Raw genomic sequence first — 17,624 nt, 5'->3', positions numbered from 1 at the left:
ATGTGATTCCACTAACATTTCTAATAATTTTCTCCATTAAATGATAATTGGTCCAAAATACATTACCTGAGGTATTATCAACAAAAAGAAGTGCGCAAACGCGGTAAAATTCCACAAAGCCTGCTATGGAGGCACAACATACTTAGTTTTTATTGCTTCGCAAGATCATATAGAGCTGACATGATATTTGTGGCTAAGCCACCATTCATCATTGTAATACATGGTACGCTAGATCATTGCACATCTTGGTACACTACGAGAGGCTTTCATATATAGTCATCTTGTATCAGTTTATCGAGTTGTGAGTAAATAAAAATGTGATGATCATCATTATTAGAGCATTGTACCGGTGAGGAAAAGAATGACAGAGACTGACGAGTCCTCCAAAATTTAGGATGAGGTTCATGATATTGTTCTGAAAAATTAGATAAAAAGAGAGAAAGGGCAGTGCTACTATCCTTTTACCACACTTGTGCTTCAAAGTAGCACCATGTTCATCATATAGAGAGACTCTTGAGTTGTAACCTTCAGGTACTAGTGGGAATTTTTCATTATAGAACTTGTCTTGTATATTCTGATGACGGGCTTCCTCAAATGCCTGAGGTCTTCACGAGCAAGCAAGTTGGATTCACACCAACTTAGTTCCATTATTGAGATTTCATACACTTATAGCTCTAGTGCATCTGTTGCATGGTAAACCCCACTCCTCACATTGATATCAATTGATAGGTCTCTCCATTTCCTACCGATCCACCGAGTTGAGGCGAGACTTTATTCCTTTTTGACTTCCCTTATTAATCTTTACCATCACATTCTATTCTACCCATAGGTGTAATGTCCATGACTCACGCTCATGTATTGAGTGGAGTTGAAAATGTTGAAGCGCATTAAAAGGTATGATCCAATTTCTTGGTTTTACACCGGGGTGCTTAGTGCTCATGATTTATCTTAATGCGGTGAAGGCAGAGTCATGCCATGCTTACACAATTCAGTGAGGTGGGATAGCATTCGTTAACCATCATATATTTTGAAAAAGTAATGATTATTTTCTTGTATTCATGTATATTATTATGTTGATATCAATTACTTCATCATTTCTCAATATTTATCCCGTAAAGATATTACATGATAGACATGCTAGGTAGCATTCACCATCAAAAATCGGTTTCATTTACCTACTCAAGGACGCCCAGGAATTAAACTTGGGGATGTTGATATGTCAACAACGTATCTATAGTTTTTTACTATTTCATGCTATTATATTATCAATCCTATACATATTTATATGTAATATTATATTCTCTTTAGGAACTAACCTATTAACTCAGTGAATAGTGCATGTTCCTTTTTTTTGCAAGTTTTTGGTTTTATAGAAAATCAGTACCAAATGAAGTCCAAACATGATGAAATTTTATGATGATTTTTTTGGACCAGTAGGGACCCTGGATGCTTCAGGGCAGTTGTATGAGAGAGCCACAAGCTCATACGGCACCCCCGGGTGGCTCTACCTAAGCTTGTGGGCCCCATGTAACTCCATTTGATATAATTCCAAGCCTATAAATTCCCATAAATCCCAAAACCAACAGAGGGCCATCTATTACAATTTTCTGCCGTCGCAAGCTTCTGCTGTTCCACAATCCCATATGGATGCCTTTTCTGGTACTGCTGTTCCACAGACCTATGTGTCCATGATACGTCTCCAACGTATCTATAATTTTTGATTGTTCCATCCTACTATATTATCTCTTTTGGATATTTAATGGGCTTTAATATGCACTTTTATATTATTTTTGGGACTAACCTATTAACGGAAGGCCTGCTACCTCTTGAGCACTGTGTTGGTTTTCCCTTGAAGAGGAAAGGGTGATGCAGCAAAGTAGCGTAAGTATTTCCCTCAGTTTTTGAGAACCAAGGTATAAATCAAGTAGGAGACTACATGCAAGTCCCTCGTACCTACACAAACAAATAAGAACCTCGCAACCAACGCGATAAATGGGTTGTCAATCCCTTCAGGTCACTTACGAGAGTGAGATCTGATAGAGATAATAATAACAATAAGATAAATATTTTTGGTATTTTTATGATATAGATTGAAAGTAAAGATTGTGAAATAAAACAGATTGCAAACTTATATGATAAAAGATAGACCCAGGGGCCATAGGTTTTACTAGTAGCTTCTCTCAAGATAGCAAAAGTATTACGGTGGGTGAACAAATTACTGTCGAGCAATTGATAGAAAAGTGCATAATTATGAGAATATCTAGGCATGATCATGTATATATGCATCACGTCCGCGACAAGTAGATTGAAACTATTCTGCATCTACTACTATTACTCCACACATCAACCGCTATCCAGCATGCATCTAGAGTATTAAGTTCATAAGAACAGAGTAACGCATTAGGCAAGATGACATGATGTAGAGAGATAAATTCAAGCAATATGATATAAACCCCATCTTTTTATCCTCGATGGCAACAATACATACGCGCCTTGCTGCCCCTGCTGTCACTGGGTAAGGACACCGCAAGATTGAACCCAAAGCTAAGCACTTCTCCCATTGCAAGAAAGATCAATCTAGTAGGCCAAACCAAACTGGTAATTCGAAGAGACTTGCAAAGATAACCAATCATACATAAAAGATTTTAGAGAAGAATCAAATATTGTTCATAGATAAACTTGATCATAAACCCACAATTCATTGGATCTCGACAAACACACTGCAAAAAGAGTTACATCAAATAGATCTTGAAGACGAACGAGGAGAACATTGTACGAGATCCAAAGAGAGAGAAGAAGTCATCTAACTAATTACTATAGACCCGAAGGTCTGTGATAAACTACTCACACATCATCGGAGAGGCTATGGTGTTGATGTAGAAGCCCTCCGTGATCGATTCCCCCTCCAGCGAAGCTCCGGAAAAGGCCCCAAGATGGGATCTCTTGGGTACAGAAGGTTGCGGTGGTGGAAATAGGGTTTCGTGGTGCTCCTGGATGTTTTCAGGGTATATGGACATATATAGGAGGAAGAAGTAGGTCGGTGGGGCCACGAGGGGCCCACGAGGGTGGGGGCGCGCCCAGGGGGAGGCACGCCACCCTGCCTCGTGGCCTCCTCGTTGATTTCCTGACGACCATTCCAAGTCCTCTAGTTCATGTTTGTTCCAAAAATAACTCTCCCGAAGGTTTCATTCTGTTTGGATTCCGTCTGATATTCCTTTTCTGCGAAACACTGAAAATAGACAAAAAAACAGCAATTTGCATTGGGCCTTGGGTTTTTAGGTTAGTCCCAAAAATAATATAAAAGTGTATAAATAAGCCCATTAACATCCAAAACAGATAATATAATAGCATGGAACAATCAAAAATTATAGATACGTTGGAGACGTATCGAGCATCCCCAAGCTTAATTCCTGCTCATCCTCGAGTAGGTAAATGATAAAAGACAGAATTTTTGATGTGGAATGCTACCTAGCATAATTCTCAATGTAATTTTCTTTATTGTGGCATGAATGTTCAGATCCGAAAGATTCAAGACAAAATTTTAATATTGACATAAAAATAATAATACTTCAAGCATACTAACTAAGCAATCATGTCTTCTCAAAATAACATGGCAAAATAAAGTTCATCCCTGCAAAATCATATAGTTTGGTCATGCTCCATTTTCGTCACACAAGAATGCTCTCATCATGCACAACCCTGGTGACAAGCCAAGCAATTGTTTCATACTTTAGTAATTTCAAACTTTTTTCAACTTTCACGCAATACATGAGCATGAGCCATGGATATATCACTATGGGTGGAATAGAATATGATATTGGGGGTTATATGGAGAAGACAAAAAAAGGAGAAAGTCTCACATCGACGTAGCTAATCAATGTGCTAGGGAGATGCCCATCAATTGATGTCAATGCAAGGAGTAGGGATTGCCATGCAACGGATGCACTAGAAATATAAATGTATGAAAGCTCAACAAAAGAAACTAAGTGGGTGTGTATCCAACTTGCTTGCTCACGAAGACCTAGGGCATTTGAGGAAGCCCATTGTTGGAATATACAAGCCAAGTTCTATAATGAAAAATTCCCACTAGTATATGAAAGTGACAAAACAAGAGACTCTCTATCATAAAGAACATGGTGCTACTTTGAAGCACAAGTGTGGAAAAAGAGTTTATTTTTTATTTTTTGTGGCATTTCTCTTTTTTGGTCTTTTTTTATTTGGGACAATGCTCTACTAATGATGGTCATCGCACTTATATTTATTTACAACTCAATGATTACAACTCGATACTAGAACAAAATTTGACTCTATATGAATGCATCTGGCGGTGTACCGGGAAGGGGAATGAATCAAGAGTGACATGTATGATAAATTATGCATGGTGGATTTGCCACAAATAAGGTGTCAACTACATGATCATGCGAAGCAATATGACAATGATGAAGCATGTCATGAATGAAACGGTGGAAAGTTGCATGGCAATATATCTCGGAATGGCTATGTAAATGCTGTAATAGGTAGGTATGGTGGCTGTTTTGAGGAAGATATAAGGAGGCTTATGTGTGATAGAGCGTATCATATCACGGGGTTTGGATGCACCAGCGAAGTTTGCACCAACTCTCAAGGTGAGAAAGGGCAGTGCACGGTACCGAAGAGGCTAGCAATGATGGAAGGGTGAGAGTGCGTATAATCCATGGACTCAACATTAGTCATAAAGAACTCATATACTTATTGCAAAAATCTACAAGTCATCAAAAACCAAGCATTATGCGCATGCTCCGAGGGGTTATATTGGTAGGAAAAGACCATCGCACGTCCCCGACCGCCACTCATAAGGAATACAATCAAAGAACACCTCATGTTTCGAATTTGTTACACAACGGTTACCACACGTGCATGCTACGGGACTTGAAATCTTTAACACAAGTATTTCTCAAATTCACAACTACTCAACTAGCACACTTTAATATCACCATCCTTATATCTCAAAACAATTATCAAGTATCAAACTTCTCATAGTATTCAATGCACTTTCTATGATAGTTTTTATTATACCCATCTTGGATGCCTATCATATTAGGACTAATTTCATAACCAAAGCAAATTACCATGCTATTTTCAAGGACTCTCAAAATAATATAAGTGAATCATGAGAGATCAATAATTTCTATAAAATAAAACCACTACCATGCTCTAAAAGATATAAGTGAAGCACTAGAGCAAAATTATCTAGCTCAAAAGATATATGTGAAGCACATAGAGTATTCTAATAAATTCCAATTCATGCGTGTCTCTCCCAAAAGGTGTGTACAACAAGGATGATTGTGGAAAACTAAAAAGAAAAGACTCAAATCATACAAGACGCTCCAAGCAAAACACATATCATGTGGTGAATAAAAATATAGCCTCAAGTAAAGTTACCGATGGAAGAAGACGAAAGAGGGGATGCCTTCCGAGGCATCCCCAAGCTTAGGATTTTGGTTGTCCTTGAATTTTACCTTGGGGTGCCTTGGGCATCCCAAAGCTTAGGCTCTTCCCACTCCTTGTTCCATAATCCATCAAATCTTTACCCAAAACTTGAAAACTTCACAACACAAAACTTAAACAGAAAATCTCATGAGCTCCATTAGTATAAGAAAACAAACCACCACTTAAGGTACTGTAATGAACTCATTATTTATTTATTTTGGTGTTTAAACCTACTGTATTCCAAATTCTCTATGGTTAATAACCTCTGATACTAGCCATAGATGCATCAAAATAAGCAAACAACACACGAAAAACAGAATCTGTCAAAAACAGAACAGTCTGTAGTAATCTGTAGGTTTCGAATACTTATGTAGCCCCAAAAATTCTAACATAAATTGGTGGACATGAGGAATTTGTCTATTAATCATCTGCAAAATAATCAACCTAATCGCACTCTCCAGTAAAAAGTGGCAGCAAATCTCGAGAGTACTAAAGTTTCTGTTTTTTATAGCAAGATCACTAAAACTTCCCCCAAGTCTTCCCAAAGGTTCTACTTGGCACAAACACTAATTAAAAGCATAAAACCACATCTAAACAGAGGCTAGATGAATTATTTATTACTGAAGATAACCAAAAAGCAAGAAACAAAAATAAAATTGGGTTGCCTCCCAACAAGCGCTATCGTTTAACGCCCCTAGCTAGGCATAAAAGCAAGAATAGATCTAGGTATTATCATCTTTGGTATGCGATCCATAAGTGGCTCTCATAATAGATTCATAAGGTAATTTAATTTTCTTTCTAGGGAAGTGTTCCATGCATTTCCTTAAGGGAAATTGGAATCTAATATTCCCTTCTTTCATATCAATAATTGCACCAATCGTTCTAAGGAAAGGTCTACCAAGAATAATGGGACATGTAGGATTGCAATCAATATCAAGAAAAATGAAATCTCTGGGCACATAATTCCTATTTGCAACGATAAGAACATCATTAATCCTTCCCATAGGTTTCTTAATAGTGGAATCCGCAAGATGCAAGTTTAAAGAACAATCATCAAATTGACGGAAACCTAACACAACACACAAAGTTTTTGGAATCGTGGAAACGCTAGCACCCAAATCACGTAAAGCATAATATTCATGATCTTTAATTTTAGTTTTAATAGTAGGTTCCCACTCATCATGAAGTTTTCTAGGGATAGAAACTTCTAATTCAAGCTTTTCTTCATAAGATTGCATTAAAGCATCAACGATATGTTTGGTAAAAGCTTTATTTTGACTATAAATATGTGGAGAATTTAGCACGGATTGCAACAAGGAAATACAATCTATCAAAGAGAAATTATCATAATTAAATTCCTTGAAATCCAAAATAGTGGGTTCATTACAATGTAAAGTTTTGACCTCTCCAATCCCACTTTTACCAATTTTTGCATCAAGATATAAAAACTCTGAATCATTGGGACGCCTTTTAACTAAAGTTGACTCATCTTCAGTGCCATCATTATCAAGATTCATATTGCAAAACAAAGATTTAATAGGAGACACATAAATCACTTTTAGATCTTCATCCTTATTATCATCAAAACTAGAAGAACACGCTTTTATAAAAGGAAACTTTTTTAGCACGCACCCTAGCGGTTCTTTCTTTGCACTCATCAATGGAAATTCTGTAACATCCTAAATTTTCAATTTGGAATGTTATACATTAGGTCATCATGCATACCATATTTTATTTTGCTTTTGGGTTTGATCCTGGAAAATCCTAAGCAACTCAAGGACCCACGGAGAGAGTTGGGGATTTCGTTATTTACATATTTGAGTTTTCTCAAATTATGTAAACAGGATCATTTGATTTTATTTATTTTATCATCAATTATTTCTATTACAAAAATATGAGAGAGGGAATAAAATGACTTTCCCAAAATATAGAAATATTGAGGATTTAATAAAAAAATCAAATAAATTTTATTTCGGAGTTTTTCGGTATTTTTATTTGAATTTAGGAAAAATGCGTGTTTTTCAAAGTTGTAGTTTGGGCCCAGATAAATGTTCACTTTATCAGGCTTGATTTTAGGAACCCGGCAAAATTTATTTCGTGATTTTTGGAGTTCGTTTAGTATTTTTTTTATTTTTCTTCCGAGCGGATTTATAAAAAAACGCGTAACCGACTTCGGGCCGTACCAGGCCTGGACTCCGTCGGCTAAGGCTATGAAAGCCGCCGCCCCGGGGCCCGAAAGCCCAGTCGCCGCCGCCACCTAAACCCTAACCCTAGCCCCTGTCCCGCCGCCGCCGCCCACAGGAGCCGCGCAACTTTCTAGGTTCGCCGCCGCCTCGTTTTCCGTGCAGTTTTTTAAAAAAAATCTGTTCGTCGTTTTTCTTTTTCATCGGATTTTCCGCGGTTATTTTCTGATCGCGATTTCTGATCCGATTTTCGTTTTAGTATAACTTTTCACTCGTTTATCGGAATCAGGCGATTCAAGCGCCTGGAGTTTCGTCTCGAAACCCTCTTTCCGAATAATCAACTTAAACATGTTTTTGCTACTATAAAATTTGCCCTAGATCCAGATTACTAGAACGAAGTTGTTTTCTTTCGCCATTTGATTTATTTTGCTTCGTTCGATTTGATTCTTTTTGCCAACCAGGGTTCTTAAGTTGAACTTTCTGGTTTGATCTTCTATTTGAGTTTTACCTGTGCATTATATGAGTACTTATTGTATGCTTGTTGTTTGTCTGCGATAGAATACCCGGAGTGTGCCGCCTGTTACGTTGAATCTCTAGGTTTCGCGGATCATCAGCAAGGCAAGTAACACTTTGATCATACCTTTTCTACAACCCAGTTTTATTGCATTAGATCAATCCTCACACATTGCATGATTAGGATCTAATTAAATTGTGGGATGGGAAGTAGATGAGGTAGTACCTATTACCTGTTTATTATCAAACCTTTGGGAGCTACTTCTACATTTGCTTATTATGCCATGCTATGCTAGTAGACGTGGATTGGGTGAGTGATATCCATGATAGATGTGAGATTGATAATTAATGGTTTATCTAAGGTGGCAACCTAAACACACATCTGGGTGGATTAAGGCACCTGGGGTTTCCAGGACTTGCCTGTTTTCTTTTGGACCGCCACCCAGGCCCAAAGGGATCATGAGATTATTCATACTAGAAACTTCCGTGTGCAGCCACAAGCCATTATGGGCTCTGGCATAGTTGACTAAGTTGTGCGAACTCTTATAGTGGTAGACTAGCAGATGTAGGGGATGTAGGTGGTACGGTCTACTCGATCGTAAGGTGCTAGCGCTTCTGAAAGACTATGTCTCGGTCATCCGTTTCTCAAACACCCTGTAGTGCGAGAAACCAAACGGAGGCGATCGAGTCTTGTGGGGAAAAGTGCACAAACCTCTGCAGAGTGTAACAAACTAATCATGGTTAGCCGTGTCCCCGGTTATGGACGTTTTGAGTATCTAGTACCTGGATTATCATGTGAATCTCAACATGTTACTCTAAATTAATTTTGATGGGTTTTAATGATGTTACTTAATTGGGATTGAGGATGCTGTCAACCATTCTCAATGTTTCACAACCACCATGATAGTAATTAAATTTATTCCTTTGAAGTAGGGAAAAATTGGCTTTACGCAAAAACTGCAACCATAGAGCTTTCCACCAGCCAAATATGAATATAGTATAGCTGTTGCATTCCATTATTCTCTATGTGTTATCTTGCCAGCATATTCCATGTGCTGACCCGTTTTCGGGCTGCAACTTTAATGTTGCAGACTTTTCAGACGACGATTAAGGAGTTTTAGGTCGTGGTTCTATACTAAGTGATGCCGTTGGAGTTGATGGACTCATTTATCTTTCAAGCCTTCCGCTGTTATCATCACTAGATGGCCTTAAGCCATATTTATTGTAATAAGTTCTCTTTTAAGACACTCGATGTAATAAGTGTGTGATTGCTACTCTGCTGTAAATCCTCCGAGTACTGTGTGGTGTCAGCATTACTGATCCAGGGATGACACCGTAGCACAGAGATCAGACTGTTTGAGGTCTGGTCGCTACATATTCTCATGGCTTTGGGAGACTCATTGTATCATGCTTAGGTGGAATAGATCTAAGTTTCAAAGAATCAACATCAAGAGAAATTCTATCCACGTTTCTAGCCAACTCATCAATTTTAGACAATTTTTCTTCAATCAAAGCATTGAAACTCTTTTGCGAACTAATAAATTCTTTAATACTAGATTCAAAATTAGAGGGCATCTTATTATAATTTCCATAATAATTGTTGTAGGAATTACCATACTTATTAGAGGAATTACTAGGAAAAGGCATAGGATTAAAGTTTCCTCTATACGCGTTGTTACCAATATTATTCTCAATCAAAGTAGACAAAGGCATATCATTAGGATCAGAAGAAACACTCTTATTACCAAACAATTTCATAAATTCATCCATCTTTCCACTCAAAACATTAATTTCTTCTATAGCATGAACCTTTTTACAAGTAGATCTTTCGGTGTGCCATTGAGAATAATTAACCATAATATTATCTAGGAGTTTGGTAGTTTCTTCAAAAGTGATTTCCATAAAAGTGCCTCCCGCGGCCGTATCTAATAGATTTCTAGAAGCAACATTCAATCCAGCATAAAAAAAATTGTATGATCATCCATAAATTCAAACCATGAGTAGGGCAATTGCAAATCATTAATTTCATCCTCTCCCAAGATTGTGCAACATGCTCATGATCTAGTTGCTTAAAGTTCATAATATCGTTTCTAAGAGAGATGATCTTAGCGGGAGAAAAATACTTAGAGATAAAAGCATATTTGCACTTGTTCCAAGAATCAATACTATTTTTAGGCAAAGACGAAAACCAAGTTTTAGCACGATCTCTAAGAGAAAACAGAAATAGCTTCAATTTAACAATATCATTATCCACATCTTTCTTCTTTTGCATATCACACAAATCAACAAAGCTATTCAGATGGGTAGCAGCATCTTCAGTAGGAAGGCCAGAAAACGGATCTTTCATGACAAGATTCAGCAAAGCGGTATTAATCTCACAAGATTCAGCATCGGTAAGGGGAGCAATTGGAGTGCTAATAAAATCATTATTGTTGGTATTGGAAAAGTCACACAATTTAGTATTATCTTGAGCCATCATGACAAACAATCCAACACACAAGCAAGCAAGAGGCAAACAAAAAGAGGCGAATGAAAAAAGAGGGCGAATAAAACGGCAAGGGTGAAGTGGGGGAGAGGAAAACGAGAGGCAAATGGCAAATAATGTAATGCGAGGGATAAGAGTTTGTGATGGGTACTTGGTATGTCTTGACTTGTGGATCTCCCCGGCAACGGTGCCAGAAAATCCTTGCTACCTCTTGAGCACGGCGTTGGTTTTCCCTTGAAGAGGAAAGGGTGATGCAGCAAAGTAGCGTAAGTATTTCCCTCGGTTTTTGAGAACCAAGGTATCAATCCAGTAGGAGACTACATGCAAGTCCCTCGTACCTACACAAACAAATAAGAACCTCGCAACCAACGTGATAAAGGGGTTGTCAATCCCTTCACGGTCACTTACGAGAGTGAGATCTGATAGAGATAATAATAATAAGACTAATATTTTTGGTATTTTATGATATAGATTGAAAGTAAAGATTGCGAAATAAAATAGAATTGAAACTTATATGATAAAAGATAGATCCGGGGGCCATAGGTTTCACTAGTGGCTTCTCTCAAGATAGCATAAGTATTATGGTGGGTGAACAAATTACTATCGAACAATTGATAGAAAAGTGCATAATTATGAGAATATCTAGGCATGATCATGTATATAGGCATCATGTCTGCGACAAGTAGATCAAACCGATTCTGCATCTACTAGTATTACTCCACATGTCGACCGCTATCCAGCATGCATCTAGAGTATTAAGTTCATAAGTACAGAGTAAAGCATTAGGCAAGATGACATGATGTAGCGGGATAAACTCAAGCAATATGATATAAACCCCATCTTTTTATCCTTGATGGCAACAATACAATACGCGCCTTGATGCCCCAGCTATGACTGGGAAAGGACACCGCATGATTGAACCCAAAGCTAAGCACTTCTCCCATTGCAAGAAATATCAATCTAGGAGGCCAAACCAAACTGATAATTCGAAGAGACTTGCAAAGATAACCAATCATACATAAAAGATTTCAGAGAAGAATCAAATATTGTTCATAGATAAACTTGATCATAAACCCACAATTCATCGGATCTTGACAAACACACCGCAAAAAGAGTTACATCAAATAGATCTCCAAGAAGATCGAGGAGAACATTGTATTGAGATCCAAAGAGAGAGAAGAAGCCATCTAGCTAATAACTATGGACCCGAAGGTCTGTGGTAAACTACTCACACATCATCGGAGAGGTTGTGGTGTTGATGTAGAAGCCCTCCATGATCGATTCCCCCTCCGGCGGATCTTCCGAAAAAGGTCCCAAGATGGGATCTCTTGGGTACAGAAGGTTCCAGTGGTGGAAATAGGGTTTCGTGGTGCTCCTGGATGTTTTCGGGGTATATGGACATATATAGGAGGACGAAGTAGGTTGGTGGAGCCACGAGGGGCCCACGAGGGTGGGGGCGTGCCCAGGGGGCAGGCGCGCCTTCCTGCTTCGTGGCGTCCTCGTTGATTTCTTGACGTCCACTCCGAGTCCTCTGGATCACGTTTGTTCCAAAAATAACTCTCCCGAAGGTTTCATTCCGTTTGATATTCCTTTTCTGGAAACACTGAAAATAGGCAAAAACACAACAATTTGCACTGGGCCTTGGATTAGTAGGTTAGTGCCAAAAAATAATATAAAAGTGTATAAATAAGCCCATTAACATCCAAAATAGATAATATAATAGCATGGAACAATCAAAAATTATAGATACGTTGGGGACGTATCAAGGCCCAGTGCATATTGTTGTTTTTGCCTATTTCAGTGTTTCGCAGAAAAGGAATATCATACGGAATCCAAACGGAACGAAACCTTCGCGAGGATCTTTTTTTGGAACAAACGCAATCTAGGAGACTTGGAGTGGAGGTCAAGGAAGCAACGAGGCGGCCATGAGGTAGGGCGGCACGCCCCCACACTCGTGGGCCCCATGAAGTTCCACCGACCTACTTCTTTTGCCTATATATACTCTTATACCCTAAAAACATCCAGGGAGCCACGAAACCACTTTTCCACCGCTGCAACCTTCTGTACCCGTGAGATCCCATCTGGGGACCTTTTCCGGCGATCTGTCGGAGGGGGATTCTATCACGGACGGCTTGTACATCAACACCATAGCCTCTCTGATGATGTGTGAGTAGGTTACCATAGACCTTCAGGTCCATAGTTATTAGCTAGATGGCTTCTTCTCTCTCTCCTTGGTTCTCAATACAAAGTTCTCCTCGATGTTCTTGGAGATCTATTGGATGTAATACTTTTCGTGGTGTGTTTGCCGAGATCCGATAAATTGTGGGTTTATGATCAAGATTATCTATGAACAATATTTGATTCTTCTCTGAATTCTAATATGCATGATTTGATATCTTTTCAAGTTTCTTCGAATTTTCGGTTTACTTTTGCCTACTAGATTGGTCTTTCTTGCAATGGGAGAAGTTCTTAGCTTTGGGTTCAATCTTGCGGTGCTCGATCCCAATGACAGAAAGGGAACTGACACATATTGTATTGTTGCCATCGAGGATAAAAAGATGGGGTTTATATCATATTGCTTGAGTTTATCCCTCTACATCATGTCATCTTGCCCAATGTGTTACTCTGTTCTTATGAACTTAATACTCTAGATGCATGCTAGATAGCGGTCGATGTGTGGAGTAATAGTAGTAGATGCAGAACCGTTTCGGTCTACTTGACACGGACGTGATGCCTATGTTCATGATCATGCCTAGATATTCTCATAACTATGCGCTTTTCTATCAGTTGCTCGGCAGTAATTTGTTCACCCACCGTAATATATGATATCTTGAGAGAAGCCACTAGTGAAACCTATGGCCCCCGGGTCTATTTTACATCATATTAGTTTCCCGTCAACTTGCCAATTTCTGTCGCCGTTTGTTTTGCAATCTTTACTTTCCAATCTATACAACAAAAATACCAAAAATATTTATCTTATTATCTTCATCAGATCTCACTTTTGCAAGTGGCCGTGAAGGGATTGACAACCCCTTTATCGTGTTGGTTGAAGGTTCTTGATTGTTTGTGCAGTTACTAGGCGACTTGCGTGTAGTCTCCTACTGGAATGATACCTTGGTTCTCAAAGATAGAGGGAAATACTTGCGCTACTTTGCTGCATCACCCTTTCCTCTTCAAGGAAAAACCAACGCATTCTCAAGAGGTAGCAAGAAGGATTTCTGATGTCGTTGTCGGGGAGATCTATTCCAAGTCAAGACATACCAAGTACCCATCACAAACTCTTATCCTTCGCATTACATTATTTTCCATTTGCCTCTCGTTTTCCTCTCCCCCACTTGACCTTTGCCGTTTTATTTGCTCTTTTCCGTTCGCTTCTTTTCACTTGCCTCTTGTTTGCTCATGTGTTGGATTGATTGTTTGTCGCGATGGTTCAAGATAATACTAAATTGTGTGACTTTTCCAATACCAACAATAATGATTTTATTAGCACTCCGATTGCTCCTACTACCGATGTTGAATCTTGTGAAATCAATACCGCTTTGTTGAATCTTGTTATGAAAGATCAATTTTCTGGCCTTCCTAGTGAAGATGCCGCTACCCATCTAAAAAACTTTGTTGATTTGTGTGATATGCAAAAGAAGAAAGACATGGATAATAATATTGTTAAATTGAAGCTATTTCCGTTTTCACTTAGAGATCATGCTAAAACTTGGTTCTCTTCTTTGCCTAAAAATAGTATTGATTCATGGAATAAGTGCAAAGATGCTTTTATTTCTAAGTATTTTCCTCTCGCTAAGATCATCTCTCTTAGAAACGATATTATGAATTTTAAGCAACTTGAGCATGAGCATGTTGCACAAGCTTGGGAGAGCATGAAATTAATGATACGTAATTGTCCTTCACATGGTTTGAATTTTTGGATGATTATACAAAAAAAATATGTTGGATTGAATTTTGCTTCTAGAAATCTTTTAGATTCGGCTGCGGGAGGCACTTTTATGGAAATCACTTGAGGAGAAGTTACGAAACTCCTAGATAATATTATGGTTAATTATTCTCAATGGCATACCGAAAGATCCACTAGTAAAAAGGTTCATGCAATAGAAGAGAATAATGTTTTGAGTGGAAAGATGGATGAACTTATGAAATTGTTTGGTAATAAGAGTGTTTCTTCTGATCCTAATGATATGCCTTTGTCCACTTTGATTGAGAATAATAATGAATCTGTGGATGTGAATTTTGTTGGTAGGAACAATTTTGGTAACAACGCGTATAGAGGAAATTTTAATTCTAGGCCGTTTCCTAGTAATTCCTCTAATAATTATGGTAATTCCTACAACAACTCTTATGGAAATTTTAATAAGATTCCCTCTAATTTTGAGACTAGTGTTAAAGAATTTATGAATTCGCAAAAGAATTTCAACCCTTTGCTTGAAGAAAAATTTCTTAAGATTGATGAGTTGGCTAGGAACGTGGATAGAATTTCTCTTGATGTTGATTCTTTGAAACTTAGATCTATTCCACCTAATCATGACATCAGTGAGTCTCTCAAAGCCACGAGAATTTCCATTGATGAGTGCAAAGAAAGAACTGCTAGGATGCATGCTAAAAAAGATAGCTTTGTGAAAGCATGTTCTTCTAGTTTTCATGATAATAATGATGAAGATCTAAAAGTGATTGGTCTGTCTCTATTAAATCTTTGTTTGCCAATATGAATCTTGATAAAAGTGGGATTGAAGAGTTCAAAACTTTACATAACAATGAACCCACTATTTTGAATTTCAAGGAATTTAATTATGATAATCGCTCTTTGATAGATTGTATTTCCTTGTTGAAATCCGTCTTAAATACTCCTCATGCTTATGATCAAAACAAAGCTTTTACTAAACATATCGTTGATGCTTTAATGAAATCTTATGAAGAAAAACTTGAATTAGAAGTTTCTATCCCTAGAAAACTTTATGATGAGTGGGAACCTACTATTAAAATTAAGATTAAAGATCATGACTGCTATGCTTTATGTGATTTGGGTGCTAGTGTTTCCACGATTCCAAAAACTTTGTGTGATGTGTTAGGTTTCTGTGAATTTGACGATTGTTCTTTAAATTTGCATCTTGCAGATTCCACATTAAGAAATCTATGTGAAGGATTAATGATGTTCTTATTGTTGCAAATAGGAATTATGTGCCCGTATATTTCATCGTTCTTGATATAGATTGCAATCCTACATGTCCTATTATTCTTGGTAGACCTTTCCTTAGAACGATTGGTGCAATTATTGACATGAAAGAAGGAAATATTAGATTCCAATTTCCATTAAGTAAAGGCATGGAACACTTTCCTAGAAAGAAAATTAAATTACCTTATGAATCTATTATGAGATCCACTTATGGATTGCATACCAAAGATGACAATACCTAGATCTATTCTTGTTTTTATGCCTAGCTAGGGGCGTTAAACGATAGCGCTTGTTGGGAGGCAACCCAATTTTATTTTTGTTCCTTGCTTTTTATTCATGTTTAGTAATAAATAAATCATCTATCCTCTGTTATGATTGTGTTTTTATGTTTTAATCAGTGTTTGTTCCAAGTAAAGCCTTTAGGATCTTCTTGGGTGATTGTTATTTGATCTTGCTGTAAAAAACAGAAAGTATGCACTCATGAGAATAATTTTCGTTTTTTACCAGAGAGCGATAAAATACAAATTCCAACTGTAGTGGATCAATATACAAATTATTTAGGACGTCCTAATTTGTCAGGATTTTTGGAGTCACATAAGTATTCGGAACCTACAGATTGCTATAGACTGTTCTGTTTTTAACAGATTCTTTTTTCATGTGTTGTTTGCTTATTTTAATGAATCTATGGCTAGTATCGGGGGTATGAACCATAGAGAAGTTGCAATACAGTAGGTTTAACACCAATATAAATAAATAATGAGTTCATTATAGTACCTTAAGGTGGTGGTTTGCTTTCTTATACTAACGGTGCTCATGCGATTTTCTGTTGAGTTTTGTGTTGTGAAGTTTTCAAGTTTTTTGGGTAAAGATTTTATGGATTTTGGAACAAGGAGTGGCAAGCGCCTAACCTTGGGGATTCCCAAGGCAACCAAAGGTAAAATTCAAGGACAACCAAAAGCCTAAGCTTGGTGATGCCCCGGAAGGCATCCCCTCTTTCGTCTTCGTCTATCGGTAACTTTACTTGAGGCTATATTTTTATTCGCCACATGATATGTGTTTTGCTTGGAGCGTTGATACGTCTCCATCGTATCTACTTTTCCAAACACTTCTGATCTTTTTTGGACTCTAACTTGCATGATTTGAATGGAACTAACCCAGACTGATGATGTTTTCGGCAGAATTGCCATGGTGTTATTTTTGTGCAGAAATAAAAGTTCTCGGAATGACCTGAAACTTCACGGAGAATATTTTTGGAAATTATAAAAAATATTGGTGAAAGAATCAACACCAGGGGCCCACACCCTGTCCACGAGGGTGGGGGCGCGCCCCCTGTCTCATGGGCTCCCTAAGGCTCCACCGACCTCAACTCCAACTCTATACATTCACGTTCGGGGAGAAAAAAAATAAAGAAGAAGGATTCATTGCATTTTACGATACGGAGCCACCGCCAAGCCCTAATCTCTCTGGGGAGGGCTGATCTGGAGCCCGTTCGGGGCTCCGGAGAGGGGAATCCATCGCCATCGTCATCATCAACCTTCGTCCATCACCAATGTCATGATGCTCACCGTCGTGTGTGAGTAATTCCATCGAAGGCTTGCTGGACGGTGATGGGTTGGATGAGATTTATCATGTAATCGAGTTAGTTTTGTTAGGGTTTGATCCCTAGTATCCATTATGTTCTGAGATTGATGTCGCTATGACTTTGCTATGCTTAATGCTTGTCACTAGGGCCCGAGTGCCATGATTTCAGATCTGAACCTATTATGTTTCCACGAATATATGTGAGTTATTGATC

Source organism: Triticum dicoccoides, chromosome 6A (genome assembly GCF_002162155.2).
Source record: "Triticum dicoccoides isolate Atlit2015 ecotype Zavitan chromosome 6A, WEW_v2.0, whole genome shotgun sequence".
Taxonomy (NCBI): Eukaryota; Viridiplantae; Streptophyta; class Magnoliopsida; order Poales; family Poaceae; genus Triticum; species Triticum dicoccoides.
Note: the sequence above shows the minus strand (reverse complement) of the source record.